This window comes from Chelonia mydas, chromosome 4 (genome assembly GCF_015237465.2).
Source record: "Chelonia mydas isolate rCheMyd1 chromosome 4, rCheMyd1.pri.v2, whole genome shotgun sequence".
Lineage (NCBI taxonomy): Eukaryota > Metazoa > Chordata > Testudines > Cheloniidae > Chelonia > Chelonia mydas.
In genome coordinates, this window is record NC_057852.1 from 94753317 (window position 1) to 94774616 (window position 21300).

At 39.9% G+C, this 21300-nt stretch overlaps 1 long non-coding RNA gene across 1 annotated transcript; it reads left to right on the plus strand.

The window, feature by feature from the left end:
• Nucleotides 1-434: 434 nt before the first annotated feature.
• Nucleotides 435-21081, plus strand: LOC122465525. Its single transcript, XR_006290441.1, has 3 exons — nt 435-625; nt 6173-6261; nt 20686-21081. It is a non-coding gene; the product is annotated as an uncharacterized LOC122465525 (long non-coding RNA).
• Nucleotides 21082-21300: the final 219 nt, after the last annotated feature.

Sequence of the window (21300 nt, forward strand, 5' to 3'; positions counted from 1 at the left end):
TCAAAAAGGTAGTCAGGTAAAAGTAAAATGTTACACAAAATGCAATGAACTAAGATTCAGCAGCATTCTGTACAGAAGTACGAACAGTTTAAATCAGTTTAACTGCCCAGATCCTCCACTGAATTCAGTAGCATTACACTGAGTTACACAGCTGGGAATTTGGCTCATGGTGTTAATTCACTTATGCATCTGTTGATTGATAATTTTGAATCAGAGGTGTATGCATGAGCCTAGCAGTATAATGGTAGCACAGTGCACCGCCACATTAAGGATCTGATTTCAGAATCTGAGCTCAGTCTCGCAGTCTTTAAGATGGAAGGGAGTAAGCACCCTACAATGTGCCTCACTTGAGCAAATTTTGAATAATGTTAGCTACCTCCAAAGTGAGCTGAGTTAAATGCACTTCACCTGGAGGGAGGTACTGGTGACAGTTCTGCAAGGCTTTTGAAAATACTGATCAGGAAGCAAAGGAAAGAAAAAGAGAGGGTGAAGTTCCTTTCCTGAGGAAAGGCAGTGGTTCTAGGCAGGATTAAAAGATTCTGATATAGCACTGTTGGCCAGAAGCAAATATTTGAAGAGGATTTAAGATCACCCTGACTTTCTGGGATTACACACATAGGATGAGGTAAATGAAATATTTTGACGTCTGTATATTAATATGCTTGTCAGTGATTAGCTTTCAGAGTAACAGCCGTGTTAGTCTGTATTCGCAAAAAGAAAAGGAGTACTTGTGGCACCTTAGAGACTAACCAGTTTATTTGAGCATGAGCTTTCGTGAGCTACAGCTCACTTCATCGGATGCATAGCATATCGTGGAAACTGCAGAAGACATTATATACACACAGAGACCATGAAACAAAACTTCCTCCCACCTCACTCCCCCGCTGGCAACAGCTTATCTAAAGTGATGGGCTGTTGCCAGCAGGAGAGTGAGTTTGTATGTGTGTGTGTTGGCGGGGGGGGGGGGGGGGAAAGGGTGAGAAAACCTGGATTTGTGCTGGAAATGGCTCTACTTGAGGATCACTTTAGATAAGCTGTTGCCAGCGGGGGAGTGAGGTGGGAGGAAGTTTTGTTTCATGGTCTCTGTGTGTATATAATGTCTTCTGCAGTTTCCACGATATGCTATGCATCCGATGAAGTGAGCTGTAGCTCACGAAAGCTCATGCTCAAATAAACTGGTTAGTCTCTAAGGTGCCACAAGTACTCCTTTTCTTTTAGTGATTAGCTTGCTATTTAATTTCCTCCACTTCACAGGAAATATGCAGCCATAACCCTGAGTTTGTTTGTAATACCTAATTCTGTCACATGCGAAGTTTTTTCAGAAAAGAAACACAAAACCCATTAAGCATGCTCCGATGGTTGTAGAAAAGATTTCAAAGATAGGCTGCTCACCCTTCAATGCCAGAAATTCATTTGTAAGTTTCATCCTTCAGAGACCTTTGATCTGAATCCTATTTCCCTTCTTGCAAGTTTGATATGTATAATGTTGCTTCATTATTTTCTGACATTTTGCCTCATGGTGAGCAGGTGTAACTTGCAAATGGCATATAAAAGCAATTTCTAATGCTGTTTCCGACCCCTGAAAAATAATCTATTTTTCAGTAACTCATTTGAATGAGAAACCTTGTGTTTTGGGGCCTAATTCTCAAAGTTTTCAAACAACATTCCATAGTTTTAACAAAAAATAAAAATCAAACTCCGGGTACAGTGCAATTCTCAAAGCATCTTAAAGATTGTATTAGGGTTGTGACAAAAAAGGAGTTCATGTTTCTTAAATTCTGCTTCATGCTCTTGGAGTGGAATAGTTTTGACATCTTAAAGAACAGTAATTTCAATTTTCCTAGAAACAACAGAAAAATTCGTGGATTAAGTATCTCTCTTTCATCACTTATGAAAATTCTGTATTTTTTTAAATAAAACAAAAGATGTGGCATTCTAGCTTTACAGGTTGTATGTAGGGGAAAACTAAGCATGTGTGTAATTCTTTGCATGTTCTTTGCCATCGTCATCCATAGATCTCAATGTGCTTTACAAAGACAGGAAGCGTTGTTATCTTCACATTACAGGTTGGGGAATTGATGCTGAAAGAGAAGTGATTTGCTCAAGGTTATACAGCAAGTCAATAGCAGAGTCTGGAATTGAATCTAGATTTCCTGCCTTTAGTCCAATGCCCTTTGGACTGGATCACAATTTCTCACACTGGTAAATTGGTTGAACTTTTAGTTGCAAGACAGATACGAAAGCAGGTTGGTTTTGCTACTACATTTTGTATCATGGATAGAATGGGTGCTCAGGAGCTAGGCACATTCAATCCTAATTCTCACTAAAGACTATAATCCATTTCTTGTGTGCATTTTCAAATGCATTCCACAAGTCCACCACTCTCCTTATGTCTACAGTTTTGCCTCATTTTGCCTACAATATAGTTTTACCTGTGTTTGTCTTTTTTGTTTTGTTTGTTTTGCTTTTTACATAACAAACATAGTCTGAAGGAACCACGTGGACATGGTGGGGTCCAAATAACTGCTTTTACCAAATATAAACAAGACGCAAGACCTAGCTATGTATGCTCTGATTGGATTCTGGAGGCTTCTAAAATATAGAATATAGTGAGTGCTAGTAGAAGACTCAGATTGCTTAAAGGCATACCACCTTATTATTACGTTACATCCAGCTACGAGGGAGTATGGTGTAAATGTTAGAACAGGGACAAGGGTTCAGTTCTGCTCCTGGCTCTGTCATAGTCTCACTCTCTGCCACCTGCTAATTCACTTAACTTTTTCTCTGTGCCTTCGTTTACCAACTTTTACACATAATCTCTTCTCCGGTGCTAACAATCCAAGCTTTTTCAATTGTATTGTTTCCGTACTTAGGACCACCAGTGTCATTTATCTATACACAATGATGCCACTGGGACTTGTGAGCTCAAATTGAGGATATGTTACATAATAACCTTTAGTATATAGTGCAATAAAATAGTAATGAAGGTAGACCAATAACATCCTTTAAACAAAAAATTCTAGTAACAATTTTTATGAGGGAGAGCCATTACCTCTAGGGTTCTATCCAACCTCTAGACCCTATATATTTTTGCCACCTCTTGTGATGCCAGTGTCCTGTTTTAATGGGAATGTCACCCTCTACCAAGTGATGGTAGATGTGGGAGGCTTGCAAGTGAGCTTTCCAGCAAGAAGAAACCAGTGACATAGAATATACTCAGATTCTAAGTGTAACTTGTTTTTAGTTTCATATAAACAGCAGTCCTATAACAGAGGTGTCCAACATTGTCACCCGGTTCCCAGAGAGAATCGCTGCCTCAAGAATTGACTCTAATCAGAGACCAAGGTAGAGAACAACATCTCTGGCTGCTTGCACAGCTCCCTCTCCAAACACCACTGCCTCTGTGCAGAGCCTGGCATAATAAAAACTAACAATAATACAGCATGTCCTCCTGAGACTGAACGTTTACTCTCACACTAAGGGTATGTTTACACTTTGAGCAGAAATGCTCATGAGTCACACTAGTTTTCATCAAGCTAGTGCAAGTATGTCTCCTTGAGCTCAGAATCACATCCCCAGCTCAAAGTATAGACAATATCCCAAATAGCCTTCTAGGTTCAATGTGTAACAGTGCCACCTGGTGACACCTCAAGAACAATATTATCAGTTCATAATATGTCTGCAAATAAAGATTTTTATGGAATAATTTTCAACTAGCCCAAACAATTGATGGAAAAACATAAATGTCACAAACAATGCTCAACCCGCATAGGCAAGGACTATGGTTGCATCTACTACCAAGAGGTTTTAAAACCAAAATAAAGCTTTAAAATAAGATATTTAGCAGGTATATATGGACATGTATAACTGTAAGGTGAATAATGACTATTGATTGTGGTTTTCAGTTGTATTTTCCTTCATTTTCAGTGTTTGTTTTTTTGCATATTTTAATACCTTGTCGTTCCCCAGAATTGTTTTTGTGGGTCTGCTCAAACTGTGATTGAATATGTTTTGAGCAGAAACTGGTTAACCTATAAATAAACACAAGTTTTAAACTGGTAAGCTTTTTAAAACAGTCTTTGTTAAAATTTGCATCCTTACTGTGTGTAACCACATACAATAAAACTGTAATTTGCCTGCTGCTGTGCGGGATCAAGAAGTGAACCTCGGAGAGTCTGAAACAGATGGTTGTGATAAGGACATGATTTCTCTAGAAAGCTCTTTTAAGAAACGGTGCCATTTTCTGGAGTTTGTTTGTTTGTGTTGATGAAACTTTCTCAATGTGTCAGATGATAATGGACTCCACTCTTCCAATTTCAGCACAATAAAATAACCTACTGTTGTTCCCATTGTAGTAATTCCTTCTCTCCCTTGCTTTGATCAGTAAGTTAACTGCATTTCCTCCTGCATCTAAAGCAGAGATGCAGGAAATGGAGGTGAGCTCCCTAATCAAAAATCTTTGAGAGAAGCAGAATAATGCCTTAAAATCCCAATTAACTGGTGAAAGAATCACCACCAAAGATATCTATAATTCAGAGATGTCATTATGTGGGCAAAAAATGTCAGTTATGGTTAGGATTAGTCACTCAAAACATCTTTTGAACATATTTTAGAATCCTCAGCAGTGTAAGGTACTGCTTGGAGGTTGTGGCTAGTTTTTTTTTTTTACTGGGTTAGGGCTGCTTTGTACCACATAGCTGGCATATAGCCATCTTAAAGATGGCATAGTTGCCTTTGGAGAATTATCTTCTGGTTGTATAGAGCTGCAAACTTGTTCCTACACCAAATCCTATGCTAAACTGCAGCCAGCACAGGCAGCATAGTGAGGGGAAAAGGGGCATGGTCAAGTTTCCTCTTTGCCTCATTGATCTCCAGCTGCCATAATCATTCTTGGGAGCTACTGATGGCTGGCATAATTTAAAAGAGCCCTCGTTCTGCTCTAATTTTTGTTGAGAACTGGCCTGGTGCACAGATAGCCCAGGAATTATGGGAGAGAAGGAGAGGAGACACAAAAGTTGGTTATAAGCAACTTTTTGCCTATATCCTTCCTAATTTGGACTGTTTGTTGCCTGGCCACAGCCAAGGAAGTAGGCCATAGTTTTCCCAGAGCAGAGCTGAAATATAACATCAGCTAACACATTCTCACCATTCTGCACCGATGTCACTCTTCTTAAGTTAGATCAAGGCAGAGAAAGAACAAACCTGTTTGAAACTAGGGCACTGATCATTATGACAATAAGTACTGCTTCTCTGAAGTCATAGCTTCTGAATTTGAAAACATTTTGACAACTTTAATGCAGCAGATCTAAAGTATTGAAGCACTCTAAGATGATTAAACCGGCAAATAAACTGTAGCTTTGCTTCAAGAGGATTCTTTGATCAAAGCAATTCTTAGTTTGTTAGTGTGTTTTTCCCCCTAAGTCATCTCTACAATACTTCAAATATTTTGGCCACCTTTTTACAGATGAAAATTAAGTCTGGTATAGTCAACATTTTGGAAGGCATTTCATAAATTTATTTTATTTGCAATAGTTTATGCTGCCAAGGGTTCTAAGATATAAAGAAAGATAACAACTGTAGTATTTAGGAGTGTTAGTAGAACTCTTGAAACATCTTTTATATAAGAATCTCAGCTGAATTTCCCAGGTTGTAGAGTAAACTGAGCCATTCAATATGAGCTGGTATCCTGCCAGAAGAGCCTTTCAGCCCCGCTGAAATGATTGCTTTTCATGAGCCAAAGCAAGCAAAGGAAAAAATATATTCAGCCTTATGTCGGTACTATTGGCACACAATTTCCGCATACATTAAAGTAAATTCCCTAGGAGTCTGACATAAAAAAATTGAGTTTAATGAAGATCTAGCTGCCTGGAAGAATATGAATAACAAGCAAGGTGGATGCATATAGACTGATGCTTATCAATACTCAGTTGTTTCATTGTTATGCTGCCAATTCAAGGGTTTGTAAGTCAGTTAGAACTGGGCCTGGGTGAATATTGTAAAAATATTCAGTAAATATTCATTCAAATATTTAAACAATTTTGTGTCAGTATGTGGTTTATAAGCAACAGAAACATTTATGCTTCAGGGCACCACTAAATAAGGGAGGTCAGAAAGAAACTTCCCCATAAGTACAGTGCAAACATAAGTATGTTTTTCCCTAATTGTCCACTAGGGATTTATTGTACCTTCCTCTGAATCATCTGGGACTGGCCACTGGCGGAGACAGGATACTGATTTAGGATGGACAACTAGTCTAATCAGGTAAGGAAATTCCTATGTTCCTATGACTGCTACAAAGCATTTTCCCATAAAATATGTGAATTTAATAAATGATGCCTGAACAACTGGAAACTCATCTAAATCAGTGGGTATTATAACCACCTACAAAGTAGGTTTGAGAATCTGTTTTTCTTCAAATGGGGCAGCAATTCAAAAGGCCTAATTATGCTAATTATAATAAGTGGTTTGTAAATGTTTCATCAGAAAAAACTGACCCACACTGCATAGCAGGTGCTCATTAAATGTTGAAGATTTACTATTAATAATTTACCCCCTGGTGGGATCTGCATATTGTGTGCAATAAAGATAGCATTTAACTTCCCTGGAAAGCTTACTAAGAAAATAATTTTCTACAAAAACTGAGCCTAAACTTCTCATCATTACTTCAGATCTGCTGCATTGAACAAAGAATAGATAGACGGTTTTTTGTTGCTCATTCAGATTCAAAATATTGTTTAACAGTGAAAGCACATTACTTAGTAAGTTAATTGCTGCAGTGAGTGCACAGATAAATATGGAAGCCATTAGGCACTCAGCTGTACCCCACAAATAGCCCTGAACATCTGAAAGGGGTGTGTGTGTGTGTGAGAGAGAGAGGGAGAGAGAGAAGGCACATAAGACAACATAATTCTACAGGTTTCAGAGTGGTAGCCTGTTAGTCTGTATCAGCAAAAAGAACAAGAAGTCCTTGTGGCACCTTAGAGACTAACAAATTTATTTGAGCATAAGCTTTCGTGGGCTAAAACCAACTTCATCGGATGCATGCAGTGAAAAATACAGTAAGAAGATTATATATATATACACAGAGAACATGAAAAAATGGGTGTTGCCATCCACACTATAACGAGAGTGATTAATTAAGGTGGGCTATTATCAGCAGGAGGAAAAAAAACTTTTGTAGTGATAATCAGGATGGCCCATCACTACAAAAGGTTTTTTTCTCCTGCTGATAATAGCTCACCTGTATTGATCACTCTTGTTATAGCGTGGATGGCAACACCCATTTTTTTCATGTTCTATGTGTGTATATATATCTTCCTACTGTATTTTCCACTGCATGCATCCGATGAAGTGGGTTTTAGCCCACGAAAGCTTATGCTCAAATAAATTTGTTAGTCTCTAAGGTGCCACAATTACTCCTCGTTCTTTTTTTGTAATTCTACAGTTCTCCTGTAATTTCAATGGGAATACTTATGGTAGAAGGCACTACTTAATGTGAGGAAGGGCCTTAAATTTTTGGCCTCTTCTGAGGGCTTCACCAGTGAAAGTCACTCCTCTCAGTCATCTCTGTGTGACAGCATAATGTCAGAGAAAATGTGACTGATTTATTCTAACACTTTAATGTTAAATTCTAATAAATAATAATTAAAACATATCTTACAGGACTCAATATGGTAGAGAGACCTGACCGTCTTCTGGCCTGACCTCCATCTTCCCCTTCATGGTCTGATATATCAATCCCGCTCTCTTTGCCCTAATTACAGTTATTTTGTGCCACAAAGTTCCTTTGCATCTTGTTCCTCTCAAAATTTGACTGATTAATTGCTCCACAAAATGGTCTTTTCAATGGAATATGGAATATAAAATCTTGTGTTTGTGTACCATAAATAGGAGCACTATGTAGGAGTAGTTCTATGTCTTCTTCTCTGTTTTCCTGTAATATTCTTAATATTAAATATATTTATCAATGATCTGGAAGTAAATATAAAATCATGGCTGATTAAAATTTGTGGATTGCATAAAAACTTGTGAATGATGAGGACAGGGCTATCATACAGACTCATCTGGATCACTGGGTAAGCTGGGCCCATTCAAATAAGATATCACAGACATGTAGGGCTGGAAGGGACCTTGAGATGTCATCTAGCCCAGCCCCCTGCAATTAGGCAAGAGCATGTACACTTAGCCTATCCCTGACAGATGTTTCTCCAATCTGCTCTTTAAAACTAATGACAAGGATTCCACAGCTTTCCTGGGATGCCTATTCCAGTGCTTAACTATCCTTAGTTGGAAAATATTTTCTAATATCCAACCTAAATTTCCCTTGCTGCAGATAAGTCTATTCCTCCTTGTCCTACCTTCAGTGGATGTGGAGAAAACTGGATCACCATCCTCTTTATAACAGCCCTTAACATATGTGAAGACTATCAGGTTCCCCCCTCAGTCTTCTTTTCTCAAGACTAAATGTGTCCTGTTTTTGTTTTTTTGTTTTTTTTAAACCTTTCCTTGTAAATCAGGTTTTCTAACCCTCTTTATTGCTCTCCTCTGGACACTCACCAATTCGTCCACATCTTTCTTAAAGCGTGGCACCCAGAACGAACACAGTACTCCAGCTGAGGCCTCAGCAGTGTCGAATACAGTGGGACAATTACTTCCTGTGTCTTACATGTAAAACTCCTGTGAAAACACCCCAGAATAATATTAGCCTTTTTCACAACTGGATCACACTGTTGACTCCTATTCAATCCTTTTCAGCAATTCAGATCCTTTTCAGCAAAACTACTTTCTAGCCTCTTATTCCCCATTTTCTCATTGTGCGTTTGATTTTTTTCTTTTTAAGTATACTACTTTGCACTTTGTCTTTATTGAATTTCATCTCCGTGATTTCAGACTCTCTCCAATTTGTCAAGGTCATTTTGAATTCTAATCCTATCCTCCAAAGGGCAGCCACTCCCAGCTTGGTGTCACCCATAAATTTTATAAGCATACTCTCCACTCCCATTATCCAATTCATTAATGAAAATATTGGCTTGTACCAGGCCCAAGACAGATCCCACGGTACTCAACTGCATTCGCCCTCCCAGTTTAACAGCAAACTCTTGATAATTATTCTTTGAGTCCTGTCTTTCAATCATTTTTGCACCCACATGAGTAACTTCATCTAGACCACATTTCCCTAGTTTGCTTATGAGAATGTCATGTAGGACTGTGTCAAAAGTCTTACTAAAATCAAGATATATCCCATCTACAACTTCATTCTTATCCACTAGGCCAGTAACCTGGTCAGTGAAGGTACTTACATTGTTTGGCATGATTTGTTTTTGACAAATCCATGTAGTCTATTCCTGGTAACCCTACTATCCTCTATGTGCTTACAAATTGATGGTTTAATAATTTGATCCAGTATCTTTCCAGGTATCAGAGTTAGGTTGACTGATCTATAATTCCCTGGGTTCTCTTTGTTCCCCCCTTTTTAAAGATACATATTATGATTGCCCTTCTCCAGTCCTCTGGGGCTTCACCTGTCCTTCATGAGTTCTTAAAGACTATTGCTAGGGCCCTACCAAATTCACTGTCCATTTTGATCAATTTCATGGCCAGAGGTTTTTAAATTGGTGAATTTCACATTTTCAGATGTTTATATCTGAAAATTTCACAGTGCTGTAACTGTCCCAACCCAAAAGGCAACCGGGGGTGGGTCTGATCTCTCCTACTCCCCTATACAGGGGAAGGACAAGTCCTGTTCCTCCCCAGCCCAGCAGGGACTTGCATCTAGGACCCCTCCCACCCTGCCCCTGGCTGGAGCGCTCCCAGCAGCAGGGGGAAATCAGAGGCACTTGGAAGTGGGTCTAATTTCCCCCTGAGAGCGGCCATGCAGGGGGAAGGACAAGTCTTGTCCCTCCCAAGTCTGGCTGGGACTAACAGCTAGGAGCCCCCCCGGTTGGGGCACTCCCAGCAGCACGGGGTGATCAGATTTCATGGGCAAGGGCTTATTTCATGGTCTGACACACATTTTTCATGGCTGTGAAATTGGTAGGGCCCTAACTATCGCTAAGGTTCCAAGATTGCTTCAGCTAGTTCCTTAAGTACGCTGCTGACTTGAATACATCTAACTTAACTAAATATTCTTTAACTTGTCTTTCCCTAGTTTGGCTTGCATTCCTTCCCACTGATTTGTTAATATTTATTGTGTTAATCATCTGGTCAGAATTTACCTTTTTATTAAAGACTGAAGCAAAATACTCCTTTAACAACTCAGCCTTCTTCATGTCATCCATTGTTAGCTCTGCCTTCCTTCTCTTGGTCCTAATGTGTTTATAGAACGTGTTATTGATCTGTATATCCCTTGCTAAGTAACTCATTTTGTTCCTTTGTCTGTCTGATTTTTGTCCCTACAGGCTTGTGCTATTCTTTTGTACTTATCCGTAGCAATTTGCCCATGTTTAGTAGGATTCCTCAAAAAGAACAGGAGTATTTGTGGCACCTTAGAGACTAACAAATTTATTAGAGCATAAGCTTTTGTGGGCTACAGCCCACTTCATCAGATGCATAGAATGGAACATATAGCAAGAAGATATATACATACAGAGAAGGTGGAAGTTGCCATACAAACTGTAAGAGGCTGTTTACATTCAGGTCATTAAGGACCTTCTGATGAGCCATATTCATCTCTTACTATTCTTCCTCACTTTTTCCTTCACATTGGGATAGTTTGCTGTTGTGCCTTTAATGTTGTCTCTGAGAAACTTCCAACTCTCCTGAAATACTTTTTCCTGTAGATATTCTTCCCATGATAACTTACCTACCAGTTCTGAGTTTACTAAATATGTTTTAATACAGCCAAATGCAACGACATACATCTAAGAACAAAAAAAAAAGGCAGGCTATACATACAGAATGGGGGACTGTGTCCTGGAAAGCAGTGACTCTGAAAGGGATTTAGGGGTCATAGTGAACAAAGGCTTAATGAGAATCAATGGCTGGAACTTAAACCAGACACATTCAAATTAGAAATAAAGCACAATTTTTTAACAGTGAGGGGAATGAACTGTTTGAAACAAATTACCATGAAAATAGTGGATTTACCATCTCTTGATGCCTTCAGATCAAGATTCGATGCTGTTCTGGAAGATATGCTTTAATTAAACACAAGTTTTAGGACTCAGTTCTGGGGTAGCTGGGTAAAAAATTAAGGACATTTGATATACATGAGGTCAGTCTAAATTATCTAATAGCCCCTTATGGCATTAAAATCTATTAATACAAAAGCTAACTGATTGATTTAAACCTCTTTCTGGGTATTTCAGATATGTTTGGATTATTAGTAATGTTTAAATATTATAGCAGAATATTTGCTAGTACAGATACTCACTTTTCCCTTACAGTTTTGATTCTGCATGTAAAAATTCCTCTCCCATAAATATTCTTCTCTGCTTTTTGCAAAATGTTTGTACCAAGCCCTGACCCTATTGAACTAAATGAAAAAATCCTATTGAATTTAAGTGAGAGCAGGCCCTTGGTCTAGAAGAAATTAACATAGATCCAAAACACAGTTTTCTGCTTTCAAGTAAAGAGCTCTCCACAACTATTCATAGCTGGTTATGAACACTGCCCACAACACACCTTCCACAGTGTGTTCAGCCGACAGGCCCATTTATCAGAAAACAAATATGGCTGCAGTGCTTTTATGCAGGCTAATCCTAATCATAAAATGAAAATGCAACAGTTCACATACTGTGAGTAAGTGGAGACATGCAAAGGAGTTTATTTGATTTAACTTTACTACAGAGCCACCCTGTAACTATCATCATTACCGAATTCAAGGTTGCTTCTTACAAGAGCACTTCACTATTCTTCCATAGCCTCATTAATCTGCAGTACAGGGCAAAATTCTTCTTTCATGCTCTTGGATATCATCTCCTAATGTTCTTTTCTCTGTACATACCCTGATCTCCCACTGATGACAACTATAGCTCAACAGAGGCAGGAATTGCAGAATAGTGGAACTGTGATCTGTCATATAGATCTGAAATGTGATTTATTTATTTATTTATTTTTAAACCCATAATGTACATGTAGAATAATGCAGTGTCACCCATAAGATCTTGTGGGCATACACGCTGTATGGCTTTGGGTTCCACAGAAGTTACGTACAGCTCATTAAGCTATGGGAAGCTTGTGAACAACAAAAGCACATGGTAGGTGGTGCTAAACAGATTAATAAATGATTAGTGCAATAAAAATGGTTTGTGGTCCATGTCAATGGAAATCTTTTCTCTAAATTGGAGGGAATATTATCGTAGCAGGTACTATACAGATGCTTCTCCTGCAGCATGTAAATATTAGCAAACTATTTCAAGGAATCATTCCATTGTTTGAGTAGGCTGAGAACAGGTTTAAGTGACCAAAATGAATTCTCTCTCTCTCTCTCATATCTATACATATATACTTGAAAAATACATTATTCTGACAAAGAACTTCAAAAGATTATGCTTTAAATAAATTTATGAACCCTTTTGGAATATTTTAAAATAAAAAAGTCTTTAAAGAAATATTGCTTCAAGTCCCAGTGGCAACATAACTATCAGAAGAAGGAAGTGTCTGTGGAGGTTTGGGGTTTTTTTTAACTGATTAAGTTCAAAAGTTCCTTTTTGTTTCAGGAAAACGAGGGGATTGAAGTATGTTTTTAGTGAAAATGGCAGAGGGTGGGATTTAGAGAAACCAAATGGAGGCAAATAAGATTTTATATCTTATTGTATATTTTGCGGCTCCAAATCCTCCCCACCCTTTAAATTTCTCTGTTGATTAGAATTATGCTACTAAGGCTGTTATATGCAAACAAGGAAAATATTTCAGTTTTTAACAGAGCTGTCTCCATGAAAAAAGGAAGCTCTCCTAGCTCTAATTTCCTATTCTTAGTTTACAAAGATCCGTGAGCTGCCTGGGGACTCATAATCTTCCTGTGAGTTGCAGAAGTAGGGAGATAGGGAAAGCAGCTTTATGTTCATCCAGCAAAACAGAGTTTGTTTATTTGTTTTAAAGCCCTGCCTTATCCCATTAACACACATTTTCTACAAAGCTGCAGAGACAGTTGTCTATGAAGCCAAAGGATATGCCATGTCTATTTTCAGGATGCAGGCAACAGCAAAAGCCTAGACATTAAACAATAGAAAATGCTAATAAACATCATAAGTGAACTGCCATTATGATTAGGCATATATTAATACTACTGACTTTGTCCAGATGCTGTCTTGTATACATGCACACGCTCATGTGCGGGCACACACACAATACTATTCAGTACTTAATGAAAACTTATAATACTTTTTGCCCTGTGAAATGTGTGAAATATATAATTATATATTTATATAATTAATTTAATTAATTAATTAAGGACTAAACAGTATAGTCCAGAAACCAGCAATATGTTTTCTAGGGAATCTTCATAATTTATTGAATTATTTTATTCATTATTTGTTACTAGGAAATTGCAAAGATTCTGGCAACATTTTAAAATATTTCTCTCCACTATGATAGCTATATGGTAAACTGTATATTATAGGCAGAACTGATCACTATATGCCTATAGTTATGGCTGCCCAACACTGCCCGTTATAATAAAACCCTGTTTTCAGTTCTTCACAACATTAGCAAATGTTAACTGTTCTGGCTGAGATTTTGCATGTCAGGTGTTTGCTTTAGGCTGTATTTATTTAGAAAGTCCCTCTGAGCATGCTTACCAGATGGGCCTGCAGGTGAGCTAGGTAGAGAAATGTCTATCTTCCTCTGGTCCATGCATCGCTTAAGAAACTGGAGGCCTAGAGTGAAGCAGCAGTGGACATGTGCAAAGGCAAAAATATAGGTTCCTAGGCAACTTTTACTGCAAAACATTTAGGTTCTGAGCAAGTTAAGGTGCCTAAAGCATTCAGTGGGGATGATTCTGGGATTTAGGTACCTAAACTGGCAGCTTAAGTCCTTTTGTGAATTTTTCCCTCAGATATTATAGTTATGAGCATCATTGGAAAGCAAAGAAATTCATAATTCAGAGCAGGGTTTAAATAGTGGGCAGTAAATAAGGCCTATGGCCACACTTTGCCATTGAGGATTCGCTCAGATATAGAATAGCTTCTCATTCAGCAAGCACTGTCTGTCTTGTGCACTGAATGACGCAGGACTCCTGTGGGAAAAAAGCAGTATGTGATCATGCAGTTAAAGATCGTATCCTACTTCATCCGCACAAAGTCCCTCTGGAGGACAAATTTTCAGCTGGGGAGAACAGAAAAAACTGACCTTTAATCTTCTTTTAAAAAGTCTTCAGATGGGTCCTCTACCACAGGTTTCCGTAAATTTTAACTGTATGGGAAGTTTGAAGAGTCTGTGTTGTTTCATTTCTGAGATCATTCATCATGGTTCGCTGCTCCAGGCCAATGGGAGCTGCTGGAAGCGGCGCGGGCCTAGAGATATGCTGGCCGACGCTTCCCGCAGCTCCCATTGGCCTGAAGCAGTGAACTATGGCCACAGGGAGCCACGATCGGCCGAACCTGCGGACGCGGCAGGTAAACAAACTGACCCGGCCCGCCAGGGGCTTTCCCTGCACAAGCGGCGGAACGAGTTTGGGAACCACTGGACTAGTACATACTCCAAAAATCTTTTAGTTTATGTGCTGTAATTTTGGCTAGGCTATGCTATATTCTTCACACATAACAAAGTGATTGAATCCCTGATTTAAGTACAAAGCAGTATCAGCCATCATGACTTGCCAACTTCTTTGCCTGTGATTTCTCTATGCATTACAGCAGAGGTGAGCGTTAAGGAAAGAGCTGAAGGACAGTAAGGGTGTTAGTTTATGGTTTTTGACTGGAAGTGATTTCCCATGTGTACGGAGCAGCATGGGGGTGGGGTGGGGGGGGAAGCATGAAGACCGTTGTGGGAGAAGTGGAGAAGCAGGTGGTCAAGTCCAGCATTGTTGGTGGAATGCAGGCAGGGGGTGATCTCATAATAAGATTATAGGACAGTAGGTGTGGTCGGGCTAAACTGTGGCGGGCTTTGCAGGTTAGGAGAAAATGTTTGTGTTTGGTATGGTGGAAATGAGGGAACTAGTGGAGGAACTTACAAGGGGCTGACATAGTCAGTTTGTTGAGCCAGGAACATACATAGTGCGTGATACATATTTGTCTGTCCTTATCTCTGAAGTTAAAGCAAGAACTGTTCAGACAATGAATTTAAGCCAGTTAACTTAATGTCACGGTGCTGATAGGACTGTGTCCAGTGATGTGTTATGTCCATATAAAAAAAGATTCTTTCCACTTATTTTTAGTGTGAATGCTTAGAGGAAATGTAGAGGTCATTCATGCAGATGATCTGAACCAAAGTGAGGCTGATGCTCCGAGACAGTCGCTGTCTGAAAGCATACATAGAGCAGCTGGCTGCAATTTCTCTACAATTTTCCTCCTTATAAGTTCAGCACCTGGGAATGGATTTTTAGAATGCAAGCTTTTGGGTCCAGTTCAAGTCAATCTTGGACCCTTCTGCAAAGCTATTTGATTGGGTCCACAGCTATAGGCCCACTATTCAGGGTCAAATTATATGGTGTAGGCACTGACCTATACTGGAAGTAGTGTTAAACCATACTATTACACAGGGCTCAGGAAAGAGTTGTCTCCCTTCAAGTGGCCTGCACACAGGGAGATCTCATTGACTACTCCACCCTTGTGCTTTGTTGGTTCTACACACTGGTAAGAATATGGGTGATGGTTGCTCTGATTTTCCATGGGGCTCAACTCATTATCATCACTCAGTGCTCCGCAATGTGCAGCACTGGAGCACGAGCAGAAAGCATCACACATTTGTGAGATCTCCTGTGGTTGCAGGTTTGGCATTGACTGAACTAGCTCTGCAGGCTTTAACCTTTTCCATCAACACAATCTGAAAAGAATGTCAACAAACTCTGCTGCAGACAGTAAGCTAAGGACTCACCATATGGTGGTATTTGATTCATAAAAGGGGAAAGGCTGCTTTAAAGACCAAAGCTCAAATTTGTCCGTGGTGTAACTCTACTGAATTCAGTGGAGTTGTATCAAGCTTGGAGTTGTATTCAGCCACAAACTCTAATTGTAGGTGATAGGGAACAGAAGTTAAGGTAGTTTTTATAGTCCAAGGATGCCTTAAATAAAGTAAACACAGTTAAGCCAAGTTTATTCTTTTTATGTCTAACTGACGTATTCTCGAAAAGCCTGCAGCATACTGGAACAGTTTACCTAGTTCGTTCCCCCCAGCCCCACCCCACCCCGTAGAGCAACTCTGAACTTTCTGTTTCTTCCTAGCTACAAGCAATTGTGGGGAAAAAAGGCATGTTTGGTATGAAAGTGAGAGGCCGAAGTGTCCTAATCAACATGATTATGCTAATAGACACTGACACCACTTCAGTGACTCTAAATTAGAGAGGGAGAAATGACTAGAAAACTTTCTGACAACCTGTTGTGAGTTTCTGAAAAAAACCCAACAACTTTGATTTATCTGTGATGACAGCAGATGAGATTTGGCCACAGCTACCACTATGTGCATTAAAGAAATGAGACCTTGGGAAATAGATTGCAAAGCACCCACCCTCTTGACAATTAGGGAGCAAGCTAAGCCTCATTTTTACATTTTTGGACTGTTTGATGTGTTTAGATCAGCTGGAAATCTTCTCTGTAGTCATTTGCTATCGCACAGCTGGTGTGACACACAGACCCCCCTGAAATGCAGGCATACAGTAGAGTGTGCATTGATACACTTTCATCTTTACAGCATGATCTCACATTTTTAGTAGGCAAGGTTACTAGACTGAATCAGATGAAAGGGTAAAATGTGAAAAAGGAACCTGGCCTTCAAAATTAATGAGTTATTAAATAGATGGTGGCAACTAAATTGGTTGTTAACATGGGAAGTTAGCTAATCTGGCCATTGTGCTAGGATAGTAATAACACAGGAGAATGAGTCTCCTGGGTCCCAAGAAAATAGGCTTGCTGCTGCTCTCAGTGGGAATCAAATATGTATAAACCCAGTTTAAATGAGATCAGAATCAAGCCCAATATAGCTATGGGTTAATATTGCAGGAAATAGCATGTAGACAAATGAAATGAGAACTTGGGGGAAAAAAATGAAATTGAAAAGCAAGTCTTTTGTAGGATGAAGAGCATATGTATTAAGATTCCTGAGCTGGAGTTATTTTCAAGGATGAGTAAAATTAGTATGTAAAATAAAGGAGATACGGGGACTTTAAAAAAAAACAAAAAACAGTAACACAAGCTCTAGGGCCAGATCCTCAGTTGGTGCAAATTGGTATAGCTCAATTTCTGAGGATTGGGTTTGTGGGACTCACCTTCCAAATGGAAAAGCAAAATATAGTAGCAAAAAGAGTTAAAATATTGATGAAGGATGAATATTTTCTCTCTGCAGAATCAATACTTAATTGACGAAGCACAAGAAGTTTGGATACAAGTTAAAGAAAAATAAGGTTTTCAGTTTACTCGTAGTTATTGTTAAGTATCTTCAGAGCACTTAGAGAAAGTTGAATGTACTAAATATTTTCACCACTGTCAGGAAGGCCTAGGAAATAGCCAAGATGTTGCTCATGGGGGATTGAAGTGACTCATGTATCACACCATACTCTTGGTGGATTCTGGTGCTAAATCTGACAGAGAGAGAAATGGAAGGATTGCCCAAGAACAGGGGTGAGGGGATCCTCTCAGCCAGCGTAGTGACTCTTTCACCTACCCATTTCCCTGCTGCCAGCATAGGGGGCGGGAAATTGGATGATGTACCCAGGATTTCTGTATGTCCCGCTAATCCTCTGATACAGACCCCCTTGGGCCCGCTGGCAGCCAGTGTAATGTAGAACACCATTAGGCAGCATTGAAGATTTGTGCTGAAGGACTGGTCCTCTACAGATACACACTCCTAAGCTACACACCCTCATGCACCCACCTGAGTCACACTGGCCATTCCTCAGCCACAGCTGAGTATCTTTGCCCGTGTTTGTAAGTGATTGGGCAGACCAGTTTGTTAATTTAGTTTGTCTCATTATATTGTCTGAATATTTGCTCACCAATCTGGAAGCCATTATGAGGAAGTGAGGCACATATGACAGATATACAAGGCTGTAGTTGAGGAATAGCTTGGATCTGTGAGAAATTTTAATTTCTTACAGTTGAATGTTAAACTTGGTCTGTCTTTCTGACACCTCCTCTAGGATGTCTTGTCATCAGCTGAAACTTAATGTGACCAGAAATGCTCTCCTGCCCTGGCATGCAAAACCCTTTCAACTCCCCATAGCCACTCTTGACAACACCACCAGGGCCATGGTCTTGGGATCACCTTCAATCCCATCCTCCCTCCCTCTTGTAAAGCACATCCAATCTGTGCTCAAATCATGCCACCAAAACATCTGTAAGGTCCATCTTCTGCTTTTCCCCAGACAGCCAGAGCTCTCATCCTGGCCTTTATCATGACCCTGGGCCTCACTGTATGAAAGTGTATAAAGAGAAAAAAAATGCACATGGACAAATAGTGTGCTTAAAAATGCACAGAAACTATACAAGTGTGTCAGATGTCCTGGCCTGTGATTTTCCAGCAGTGAATGTATTTCCACAAGGAGATCGTGTCAGATCCCTGTTCAAATATGGTTTTGGCTAGCAAGGTTCAGCTTGAATTATAAATATGACATGACGGACTCAGTATCAGTACCTGCATTCAGCAAAGTGTCTGATAATTATCTACTGTGAGGCAGTTGCGGCTGTCCCTCCGTCTGCCTGGGAGAGAGGCCATACCCTTCAAGTCCTCTGCAAGAGCACAGTTCAGGGGGGAATTAGCATCGGTTTCTCTGCCACTCGGTGTGGTAATCCAGTACTGAGCCCTGGGGCCCCAATCCTCCGACTGGACATTGCACCAAATAGTTAGAGGGCTCTAGCCTACAGTCAGGGTAGGGCAGGAGTGTCCACAAGCCCCAGGCCTCCAGCAGGGCGAAGCAGCAAGCAGTTAGGTGGCCTAGGCTGGTATTTAGGGCAGAGCAAATAAGGAATCTATTCACCCAGGCCCTCAAACAGGGTGCGGCAGCAAACAGTCAGGGGTCCTGGCTCTGGCAGACCACCGACAAAAACAGGCTTCTTGGCCTGTGCTGGGGAGGCTGCCCCCCAGAGGTAGGCTGGCAGGGGTAGGGGGATGCAGGCCCACCCGACACCACTTTGTCCAGGGCCTTAACAGTGGCAGTCTGGTTTGCCACTGGGTCAGTGGGGAAATCCGGCCGCAACACGCTGGCCAGGTGTCAGTCAGCAACACAGCCAAACTATATTGAGCTCCCCAGGGCTACGTTCTACACTCCTGTTCGAGGGGGGTACATTGGTGCTGGGATAAAAGGCTAATGGCAGCCCCAGCAACTCCTCGACATCTCCAGAGACTGAAAGCTCTGGCAGTCCCTCCAGATCTCTGGCGCTGCAGCTGTGGCTGTTGGGTCTGAGCTCCAGCAGTGGGTGAGAGAGGTCTTTCTCCTCCGACAGCTCCTCTCTAACTAACAGCTGGAGCATGGCCTTTTATATTTCTGGTTCCTGTCCCTCCCTTCTGCTTCCAGCAGAAAAAAATCCATCCCCTAGAAAATAGTGGGATGCCTTGGCAAGAGGAGGGGCCATATGTATAAGATACTGTTACCTGTGAACACCTGGCAAAGGGAAGCCTGTACCATTTTAGCAGTGTGGCTAATTTGTCGAACCATTTTGGAAACTGATTCCTGTTAGCGTAGTTGTATCAGGCAGGCCCTGGCAACCAACAACGTGCACTGAGGTTTAAAAACTGGTATCTTTGTTTATGTTTGTGTATGTTTAAAAACTGGTATCTTTATAACAAGTATGTTATTACTATACTGTCTGTTTACTACAAGAGTACTGTGGGATAATAGATGAACACTGATTGGGAGATGTTCTACTCCGTGCAGGAATGGTGTGCAAAATATTCCTTATACTCATCTGCTAAACATTGACCAATGCATTCAGGAAGCTATATCCATTGCTCAGTAATCACTACTGTGAAAACAGCCATTTAGATCAGGCTATATCATAGGAAGAGATCTAAGGAATTTACCATATGGTTTGACAACGATCATTCTATGTGAGTGAGCATGTTTTTAGCTTATTGCCAAACCATTGCAAACATGCCCATTACAATATTATTATGACCTGAAGAAAATAAGTTTGCTGTAACTCTGTTCTTTAATATCCAATAAAAATAATAAATTGTCCACCCAGTGCAAATTTAAAAGATACACGTAGCCATGTCTTGTATAAATGTACTGGCTGTTAAAATTACCCAGTCATGCTATTTCTATTGCATACTTCTAATAAATGAAAAGAACCAGTGGAATCAGATATTTCTCGCAGTTAACTGAGAAACTGAACCCTTTTCTTTTCATAGGTTTTCATCTGCTGATAGTCGCTGCTACTGGAGCATTTAATCATGACCTAAATCTTTTTAGCTTCTTAGCTCTGGTTAGGGAATGAATTTGCATTACCAAAGAGAAAAGGAAAAAGAAAATAAGAGAAATGAAGAGGCAAGGGATTATAAAAAGTATATGATGGTATTAGTGAACTATTCTCTGATGCAAATGAGAACAGTGAATACACCTTCAACAAATTCTTTCTTTCTTTCCTTCTTCAGAAGAATGGCAGGTGCTCGCTGGGGAAAAAATAGCAGCCACACATTCAATCTCAGTTCTTTGTTCCACCAATGATTCTTTAAAAATGATGAAAGTTCTACTTCAGAGGATTAGACTGACTTAAATGGTTTCTTTTAAACAGAAATTTGGAAGAAGGGGCAACATGGATATGCCTGCAAGCAGGAGAGATAAACAGATCTTCCTCTCTTCAGTCCTTGATTCATTTGTTTTGAAAATAACTGTGTCTGCTTTGAGTTTTGCACTAGACAATTGTGAATTTTGTTACCATTATGTGATCTTTGAGTAATTTTCTGCAGAGCTATTTACTGAAAGATGTGTGCTTTTGCCTGTCTTTATCCCCTCCATTTGTCCTGGAGCTTTGTTTTTCAAGCCTCTCATGTGTGATCAGGTCAGCCTTGGTATAAAAAAAAGAGTGCAATTTCAACACAGTTTTAGTGAGATAAATACAAGTTATTAAGAAAGAGAAAATAATAACTGACATTTATTAGTGTTGCCAAGCTGAGTTATGCTTATTTTCACGGGTTCAAGAGGTTTATGTATCACTATCACATATTTGTCTACTATAAACCATAACTCTTATCACCATTACCTGGGAG